The sequence below is a fragment of the Pteropus alecto genome, unplaced genomic scaffold, assembly GCF_000325575.1.
Source record: "Pteropus alecto unplaced genomic scaffold, ASM32557v1 scaffold61, whole genome shotgun sequence".
In the NCBI taxonomy this organism is placed as follows: Eukaryota; Metazoa; Chordata; class Mammalia; order Chiroptera; family Pteropodidae; genus Pteropus; species Pteropus alecto.
The window spans coordinates 14342804-14353631 of record NW_006434835.1 but is presented as its reverse complement, the minus strand read 5'-3'; the positions used below and the strand labels follow the sequence as shown (position 1 = coordinate 14353631).

General features: G+C 33.8%; 1 pseudogene; it reads right to left on the bottom strand.

The window, feature by feature from the left end:
• Positions 1–10238: 10238 nt before the first annotated feature.
• LOC112478617 lies at positions 10239–10357 on the bottom strand (annotated as a pseudogene).
• Positions 10358–10828: the final 471 nt, after the last annotated feature.

The window sequence follows — 10828 nt, the reverse complement described above, 5'->3', positions numbered from 1 at the left end:
TATATATATTTATTTACATATAATACATTATATATAATTAAATAAAAATAGAGGAGAATCAAAGCCAAAAGTTTAGTTGCTGAAAAAACAAACTTCTTTAAAAACCAGTCAAGGCAAAAAAAAAGATAGTAGAAATAACAATAGAAATAAAAAACAGGATATAACTACAGATGCTAAAGAGACTGAAAAGACAGGAAAATATTTTTGAACAACTTTTTAAAAGAAATAGTTTTAACAACTTTTTTGCCAATGAATTTGGAAATAGAAAAACATAGCTTACTAAAACCAACTCAGGAAAAAAATAGAAAACCTGCAGGATTTTATAACAATTAAAGAAAACTGAATCAGTTTAAACTATTCCCACAAAGAAAACAATAGACTTGGGCAAGTTTAGTAGTGAGTTCTCTCAATAATTCAAGAAGCAAATAATTTCAGCCTTACACAAACTATTCTACAGGCTGAAAAAAGAATTACTACTCCCCAACTCACTTTATAAGGCTAATTTTATTTTTACATTAAAAACTTAATAAGGAGAATACACGATAGGAAAATCAGTAACCAAACTCATTCATACACAGAGGCAAATATCCTAAACAAAATAATAGAAAAAAGGAATCTAGGAACATATGAAATGATAATATGCCATATCCAAGTTGGGTTTAATTCAAGCATCCAACATAGGTGTATCAGGTACCTATGCTGCATTAAAAACAAAACAAAACATGAAAACCGAAATGACAAGTCAAAACCCGTGGCTTGAAACAATAACTTATTATTTCCCACAATGCTATGGGTTAGCTGGGCTGGTTTTGCCGGGGTCACTTACAGGGCTGCCATCAGCTGGGAGCTCAGCTTGGGGTGGATAGCCTAAGATGACCTCTCTCACACTTCTGGGACCTCATTTGAGGATTGAAACAGCTAGGATTCTGGGCCTCTCTTTCCATGAGGTCTATCATCCTGGACTTTTCCATGTTTAGAGAAGCATTCTAAAAGGAGGGAGCAAAAAATAATAAAAAAGCCTTTTGAGGCCAAGGTTTAGAAATCACTCAGTGTCTCTTCTGTCACATTCTAATAAAACAAAACACAAGGCCAGAGCAGATTCAAAGGGAAAGAAACTTCACCTCTTGAGGGCATGAATGGCAAATTCACATGGCAAAGGGGTATGAAGGACAGGAGGAATGGTCGTAGCCATCTTTGCAAACACAGTGGTTTAATATTTAAAAATCAGTAATAATAAACTATGTTAAAAGCCAAAAAGCAAAGAAAAAAAGCCACTTCTTAAAATATATGTACAAAAGGCATATTATAAAATCTAATGCCTATTCAAGATTTTAAACAGAAACAAAACTAGAAAGTTTCTTAACCTGATAATGTGTGTCTTGTATCACCATTTCTAATGTACTTTATTATTCTGGAGTTCTTAGCCAACACATAATGGAAAGTAAATAAATAAATAAGAATTGGAAAGGTAGAAACAAAATCTTCATTGTCTTCAGGTGATAAAACATTAGACTTAATAAGAGAATTTAGCAAGTTTGTAGAAAATCAAATCAAAATTTAAAAAATCAATCTTTTATATTCATCAGCAATGTTAATTCAAAAATGTGAACATATTCTTTATATAAGTATCAAAACTAACAAGTTTCTGTATTCAGGTAAGATGGAATAAGCATATTCTACTTTCTCTTTCTCATTGAATACAGCTATAAAACCTGGACAGAATGCATGGAGCAGCTCTTTGATGAATCTAAACTTAATCAGGAAAAGATTTTCAACGTTATTAGCCATCAAGCAAATGCAAATCAAAACCACAATGAGATATCACTTCACACCCACTAGAATGGCTATCATCAAAAAGACAGGTACTAACAAGTGTTGGTGAAGATGTGGAGAAATTGGAACCCTCATACAGTGCTGGTAGGAATGTAAAAGGTATAGTCACATATTGAAAAAAAAATGAAAGAGAATTTAAAGTTGTCTACATAAAATCTTGTCCACAAATATTCATAACAGCATTATTCGTAATAGACAAAGGTGAGAACAACCCAAATGTTCATCAATAAATGAATGGATAAACAAAACGTGGTATATATCTGTAGAGTAGAATATTATCAGCCATAAAAAGAAATGAAGAAAGGATTCATGTTACAACATGGATGAAACTTAAAAAAAATTATGCTAAGTGAATAAGCCAGACAGAAAATGTACATATTGTATGATTTCAAGTCTGTATTAGTCAGGGTTCTCCAGAGAAGGAATTGGTTTACAATTGTGGGTGCTGGCAAGGTCAATATCGGCCAGCAGGCTCAAGATCCAGGGAAGAGCTGGTGTTGCACACCTAGGGAGGCAGAATTCCCTCTTCCTCCAGGAACCTCGGGCTTTTTTTTCTTAAAGCCTTCAACTGATTGAAGGAGTGACTTCTGAGCTTCTATTTGGAGTGATAAAAAGATTCTGAAATTAGATAGTGATGATGGTTACACAACTCTGAATATATAAAAAGCCAGTAAATTGTACACTTTAAAATTTTTAAATTAACTTTAGGTTTGTAAATTATATCTCAATAAAGTTGTCATTTAAAAACTCCTAGAAGTTTTTATGAATATAGACAAGTTAATTCTAAAATTTATTGGATAGGCGAAGAAACTAAAATGGCTAAAATTTTGAAATAGAAGAATAAAGTTGAAGGAATCACACTATCCAATCTTTAGACTTACTATAAAATAATCAAGATAGCTATCATGAGTTCAGTTTTGAGTCCCAAGATAAAGAGATTTTAATAAAAGGAAAAGTTTCTTAAAGCTAAAAATTTTTATTATTTATTCAATTGTTTATATATTCCCTCATTCCAAAAAAAGGATTTGAGTCACCTTATTAAAATAAACATAGTGTTGATTGATTGATTGATTGATTGATTGAATGAGTGAATGAAAGACAGTAAGGGTAAAATGAAGTCCAAAAGTAATACACAATGAATGAATGAATGAATGAATGAATTAATAAAAGACAGTAAGGGTAAAATGAAGTCTAAAAGTAATACACAAACATACAAATGATAAGATCCTCTCCACCTTCTAGAACTTCAAGCACCTATAGCTCTCTAGCAGCCAGCCCAAAGAAGAAAAGTCAGTTGCAAATCCACAGTGTTCATATGATAAAAGCTAAAAGCAGGTGCTCAAGTGAAAAACATCATTTCCTAATTCTGCAAATGGGAGAAATTTCTCCCATTTAGGAAAACAGTGTAGGGGCAGTGAGGGTGTCAAATGTCAACAGCCTTGGAGCCAGCAGCTGCAGCAGAGGCAAGAAGTAGCATTGCTGGCACAAATATCAACAATTTGACACCAGGTATTGGCAGCCTGGGAACAGAGATGAGTGAGAAACAGCAGCCAGCAGTTGTGTGGCCTTCAGTTGGCCTCTAAAGAGAGAAGAGCAAGAACAGAAACTTCAAGGCAGCCAAGAGAACAAATTCACACAACACTTGTGAGAACCACACAGAGATTCCAAGAACTCTCTATGAGGAAATGGAGGAGTTCCTGTAATAGGTGTGGGAAGAGAGAGAAATATTGCAGCTATTATTGGGACCTCAGACCACACTTGTTTTTCTTTTCATTATTTGTTTTTGTCAAATTAATACATACATCTCTTTTAAAAAATTAAATAGAACTGTTAGCTTACAGTAGAATATAGCAGAATTCTGCCCCTTTGATTCTCATTCTCAAATTTCCACTCCTCTTAAGCAACTTGTTTAAGCTCTTTTGGCTGTTTCTTTTGGCTTTATCTCTATGTATATGAATTGTGTGCTTACATTGCCATTTTTTGATTTTTTATTTTAGCTATTACCTATTTACTTGCTACTCAGGTAAATGAAGAGTTAGCTCTTTTAAATCATCTCCCTGAAATAGTCATTCACATATACTTTCTCATTCCCATTTCCCCAAATTAGTTACGTTGGTATTTTTGTCTAAATAAATATTTATGATTAATTGCTATTATTCACAGCTGCAATAGTGTGTACTATAATGTTTCTTTCTTTAACTTTGTGTTTTCAGAATTAATAATTGCCTTGGTTTTTTGTCACTTGCTTGCTTAATTTTTCATGTTAAAATCACTAATTCAACTCCAAACTATCCAATAGAACTAAATTTATTTCCGAATACATTCAAATACTTTAGCTATTCTATAAGTTTAGTTTTTTCCCCGGAAATATCTCCTGGAGCCCTCTGTCTTCATTCTCTTGTCTGTACTGGGAACTTACTAGGCTTGCTGCCCAGCTGTCATCCTGAAATGTCTCGTCACTAAAATCCTGGGAATTCTTTTCCTCTCCTTTATGTGTTGTATCTTCTGTTTCTTGGATCTAGTGTCTTTGTCTTTCTTGGCTTCTTCCTCTTTCATATCATGTGGTGTTCCTGAATAAAAATGTCATTATTTTACCCTCTTACCTGAATGATAATTTGCCTACGTATAAAATTTTAGATTGGAAATTATTCTCCCTCAGAATTTTAAGGCATTGCTCTATTTTTTCCCCAGACTACTCCAGTGTTCTTTTGTTTTGATTTTTTTTTTCTGAGTCCTGAATTGCTTCTCCTTCCTTTGAATTCTTGTTATGGCTTGTTTATTTGTTTATGCATTTAGTGTCGGTTATCTTTGTTTCTCTTGTTTAAGTCTTTTTCAAATATCTAGTAATCTTTTTATTGCCTATTCATATTTTAAAATAAGGCACTAAATCACTGATTGGAAGATTTGAATATGTGTGCTGGATTTTCGGGAGTTGAATTCACTGTGGAATGACTGAGCACACACATGCAAATTTCCTTTAGGGATGTTGCTTTCTCCAGAGAAGAAAGTCTGAAACTTTCGATTGGTGAGTGCATGGGAATAGGACTATCAGCACGCTGGATTTTAGCTTGCTTGGCACTAAAAATTTCAAGAGAAAGGGTGGAGGGTCATCCTTCACTATATGGTCTTTGTCTTAATCTTACTCTTTACAGTGCCTGTCCTTGAACTGGGACAAGCTTTGCCTGCCACTGTGCTTGTCCCTGAACTGGGTCCTGCTTTTTTCAAGTTATTCGATCTTCAAGATTAAATCTTCAGTCTTTTGCTTTGGGCCTGGGAGAGAAATTAGTGTGCTACACCAAAGAAAATAAAGTCAGATACTTCTACATAGAAAAAGATACTGTGAAAAGGATATGTGACAGTTAAACATGGCAGATTGAATATATGGCACTTATTTCCATTGCCTCTAGAAACTCTACTAAAATGAGAATTAAACTTTTAAAATGATAAAACACAGTAAAGGGAGAACATGAACAGTGTTCTGCAAAGCATAAACTAAGAGCTGTGTACACTTCCAGAAACCACTCTTCAGAGAAGAATTCCAAACAAACGAGAGACTAATCAATTATAAATGTAAGGTAATGGTGAAGAGTGCTTACTAAATCAACCTTCCAAAGAATAATAAGTATAAACTCTGAGAAAAATGTAAAAAAATAATCTGAAAGTACTAGAGAAAGACCAAACACAGGCAAAAAGTAGAGCAGGGGCAGAGAGTTTACATTTGAGAAAAGGGAATGGCACTGAATAAGTTATAAATATATGCACCTAATGACAGACCATCAAAATATATGAAGCAAAAACTAAAAGGGAAAAAATTGAATGGAAAAATAGGCAATTCTACAATCACAGTTGGAGACTTCAATGATCCACTCTCAATAATGAATAGGATAACCAGACATAAGATAAGTAAGGAATTAGAGGACTTAGACAACACAATAAACCAATTAAATCTAAGTGGAGTTTTGGTATGTGGTTACCATTAAGTTTGTACACACACACACGTATATATGTGTGTGTGTGTATACGTGTGTGCGTGTGTGTGTATGTGTACACACACACAAATAAAACACTCTACCTAACAAGAGCATACACATTCTTCTCAAATGCACTTGAGATGTTTTCCAAGGGGGATTATATATTACATCACATTAAATCTCAATAGATGTTAAAAAATTGACATCATACAAATTATCCTCCCTGACCAAAACAGAATTATCAGAATTAAAACTGAAAAATCCACAAATTTATGGAAATAAAATACCCCACTCTTAAACAACCAAGGGATCAAATAAGAAATCACAGAGGAAATTACAAAATACTTATAGAAGAATGAAAATGAAACCACAATATACCACAACTTATGGGCCACAATGAAAGCAGTGCTAAGAAAGATCTTGAGTCAATAATTTAACCTTACGACTTAAAGAACTAGAAAAAGAAAAAACTAACTCCAAGCTAGCAAAAGGAAGGAAATAATAAGATTAGAGCAGAAATAAATGAAATGAATATAAAAACAATAAAAAAATTAATGAAAGCACAAGTTGGTTCTTCGAAAAGATTGACAAAATTGAGAAACCTTTAGCTAGATGGACTAAGAAGATAGATGACTCAAACTACTAAAATTAGAAATGAAAATGAGAATATTACTACTGACTTTACAGAAATAAGAAAGGCTTGTAAGAGAGTATTATGAACAATTGTGAGCCAACAATTTAGATGACAAAATGACTGGACGAATTCCTAGAAACACAAAATCTACAAGATTAAATCACAAATAAAGTAGAATTGTGAATAAACATGTAACTAGTAAGGAGACAGAACTGATAATCAAAAATCTCCTGACAAAGGAAAGCCCTGGACCTAATAGCTTCACTAGTGAAGTCTGCTAAATATTTAAAGAACTAATATGAATCCTTCTCAAACTTTCCCAGAAAATTTAAGACAAGGGAACAACTACATAACTTATCCTATGAGGCCAGCATTACCCTGATACCAAAGCCAGACAAAGAAAAAAGGAAAGAAGGAAGGAAGGAAGGAAGGAAGGAAGGAAGGAAGGAAAGAAGGAGAAGGAAGGAAGGAAGGAAGGAAGGAAGGAAGGAAGGAAGGAAGGAAGGAAGGAAGGAAGGAAGGAAAGAAGGAAGGAAGGAAGGAAGGAAGGAAGGAAGAGAAAGAAAACTACAGACCTTTTGAACAATGATGCTCAAAAATTTTCAAAAAAATACTTGCAAACCAAATCCTGTAGCATATTAAAAGGATTATACAATATGACCAAGTGGGATTTATTCCTGAAATGCAGGGAGAGTTCAACATATGAAAATTGATCAATGCAATATACTAGAATGAAAAAGAAAAGCCAAATGAGTATTTTGATTGATGCAGAAAAAGCATTCCATAAAATTCAACACCCTTTCATAAAAAAAAAACCAAAAAACACTCAACAAACTAGAAATATAAGGAAACTACCTCGATGTAATAAAATTCTGATATGAAAAGCCCATAATGAACACCATATTCAATGGTGAAAGACTGAATGCTTTTTCTCTAAGATCAGGAAGAAGAGAAGGATGCCTGATTTTGCCACTTTTATTCAAAATAGTACTGGAAGTTTTAGCCAGGGAAATTAAGCAAGAAAAAGAAATAAAAGGAATCCATATTATAAGGGAAGAAATAAAATTATCTCTATTTGTAGATAATATGATATTACATGTAGAAAACTCTAAAAATACTACCCCCAAAAAACCTGTTTAAAGCTAATAAATGAATTCAGCAAAGTAGCAGGATATGAAGTCAGTATGCAAAAATCAGTTGCATTTATATACACTAATAATGAACAATCTGAAAAAATTACAAAAACAGTTCCATTTATAATAGCATCAAAAAAAAAAAAAAACTTAGAAACTAGCTTAACCAAGGAGATAGAAAACTCGTACAACAAAAACTTTAAAACATTGTTGAAAGAAATTAAAGAAGATATAAATAAATGGAAACACAGCCTACGTTTGTGGATTGGAAGACCTAATATTGTTAAGATGCCCATACTACCTAAAGAAATCTACAGATTCAGTGCAATCCCTATCAAAATACCACTGACATGTTTTGTAGAAATAAAAAAAAATCCATTAATAAATTCATATCGTATCTCAAAGGACCCAAATAGCCAAAACAATCTTGGAAAAGAAGAATGAAGCAGGGTGACTCACATTTACTGATTTCAAAACTTATAACAGAGCTACCATAATCAAAACAATGTGTTTCTGGGTAAAGACATACAGACAAAATAATAGAGAGACTACACATAAACCTCACATATACAGACATATGACTTTAGACAGGGATTTCGATGGAGGAAAAGATAGTTTTTTCAACAAATGGTGCTGGAAAAATTGGATATCTACATGCAAAAGAATGAAGTTGGACCCTAACCTTAATGTTCAAAAATTAACTCAAAATGAATCAAATACCTAAGTGTAAGACTTTAACGTATAAAATTTTTAGAAGAAAACATAGGGCAAAATCTTTATGACATTGGATTTGGCAATGATTTATGGGATATGACACCAAAGGCACAAGCACCAAAATAAAAAAGAGACAAATTGGACTTAATGAAAATTTTAAAAATTTGTGCATCAAAAGATAATAGCAACAGAGTTAAAAGGCAACCCACAGAATGGGAGAAAATATTTTCAAAGCATTTTGAAATAATCTGTCTGATAAGAGATTAATAACCAGAATTATAGAGAACTCATAGCTCCACAACAACAACAAAACAAACAACCTAATTCAAAAATGAGCAAAGTACTTGAATAGACATTTCTCTAAAGAAGGACAAATGACCGATAAGCACACGAAAAGATGCTCAACATCACTAATCATTATGGAAATCCAAATCAAAACTACAATGAGATACCACCTCGTACTTATTAGTTTAGCTACTATTAAAAAAAAGAGAGAGAGAAGATAGCAAGTGTTGGTTGGCAAGGATGTGGAGAAATTGAAATCCCTGTATATCGTTGGTGGAAATATAAAATGGTGCAGCTGTTGTGGCAAACATTTTGGTTCTTCAAAAAGTTAAACAGAATTACCATGTGCCCCTGCAATTCCATTCTTAGGTATATACGCAAAATAATTGAAAATAGAGACACAGATACTTGTGTGCCAATATTCATTGCAGCATTATTCACAATAGACAAAAGGTGAAATTAACCCAAACATCCATCAGGAGATGAAACGATACACAAATTGTGGTATATACACACAATGGAGTATAATTTAACCATGAAAAGGAATGAAATTCTGATACATGCTACAACATGGAAGAACCTTGAAAACATCATGCTAAGTGAAATAAATCAGACACAAAAGGACAAATGCTGAATGATTCTACTTTTACGAAATATCTAAAATAAGCAAATTCAGAGACAGAAAGATTTGAAATTATCAGGGGCTGGGGGGTGGGGAGAATAAGGAGTTCTCGCTCAACAGGTACAGAGTTTCTGTTCAGGGTAATGAAAAAGTTTGAAAATAGATAGTGGTGGTGAATGCAGAACATTGTGAATGTAATTAATGCCACTGAATTGTACAATAAAAATGGCTAAAATGGCAAATTTTATGTTAGGTATATTTTACCACAATAAAACTTGTGAAAAAATAGAAAAAAAGGATGAAATTATGGCCTCTATGCTGCTACTTATTATTCCAAGCCTACTGCCTTTCTCCAGATTACCATTAAATATTTGCTTAGAACTGCATTTTATAAGATTTATATGGGACTTGGTTGTAAAATAGTCCAGCAATACTGTAGTGTTATAGAAACTTTGGCATATAAGGTAGTGTTTCCTAAAATATAGTCTAAAGATCACTTGTATCAGTTTTATCAAGACCCCCAGATGCTCGATAAAATGCAGACTCCTGGCTCCAACCAAGACCTACCAAACTGGAAATTTTTAGAGTGAAGCCTATGAATTTGCATTTTAGACATGCTCCCAAAGAGAAATTATACTTAGCTTTTAGGCAATAGTGCTTACGTGCAGTTGGTTAGGTTCTCAAAATTTTGTGAGAAGGGCCCGCTCCTGATGCTCCTGGAAATTTGGAAAAATGGAACACTTGAGACATTTGGGGTGAATTAACCCAACTCTGGATTAGCTGAAGGAGTAAATAAGACCCCTCTATCTAGATTGAACAGAATAAGATAGAAAAGGGAGAAGGAAAGTATTTTCAAAATATTTGAGAATTTTAACTTAGGAGTTGAATAAGGGAAGGGTGGTTGCTGCGTTCTGTTTTTAGGATGAAAAAATTGGCGTGCTATATTTCCTACATCGTGCTTATTGTGCATGCAACCCTGTCTGATGAGTTTGGTTTCAGCATCATACAGTATAATTTTATTTATTTTATTTTATTTATTTTGCTAATGCCTACAGCATATGGTATTCCAAGGTGGACTCCCATCCAAGTACTAACCAGACATGACCCTGCTTAGCTTCCAAGATCAGACGAGATCCAGCACGTTCAAGGTGGCATGGCCGTAGACCATACAGAATAATTTAAAATGAGATAAATGGAAATTCCTTCTCAAGTAGTAGGTAGCTGTGGTTTCCAAACCTTAATGTGCATACGAATTGCCTCAATCCCAAAAATTCTGAGTCAGAAGATTTGGAGCAGGACCCAGAAATCTTCATTTTAAATAAACACTTTAGGATATTCTTAGGCAGGTGGTCCACAGAACACACTTGGAAAACCACTTGGGTTGCACTTGATAGAATTTCCTGACCTAGCTTTCTGGCTCCCTGGAGAAAACCTCAAAAGAACACTTGTAAAAGGGCTGAACTACCCATTTCATAAGTCCCAAGTGGAGAACTAGCAAAGACTGAAGAAATTAGTTGCATTAAGGTGCAGACAGGACACTAATATTCAGCTTAGCTCCCTGGAGAGAGAAAGCAACAGCCTGGGCTTCCTAACTTTAACAATAGAACACCCACCTCCCTGCGCCCCACACAATTTG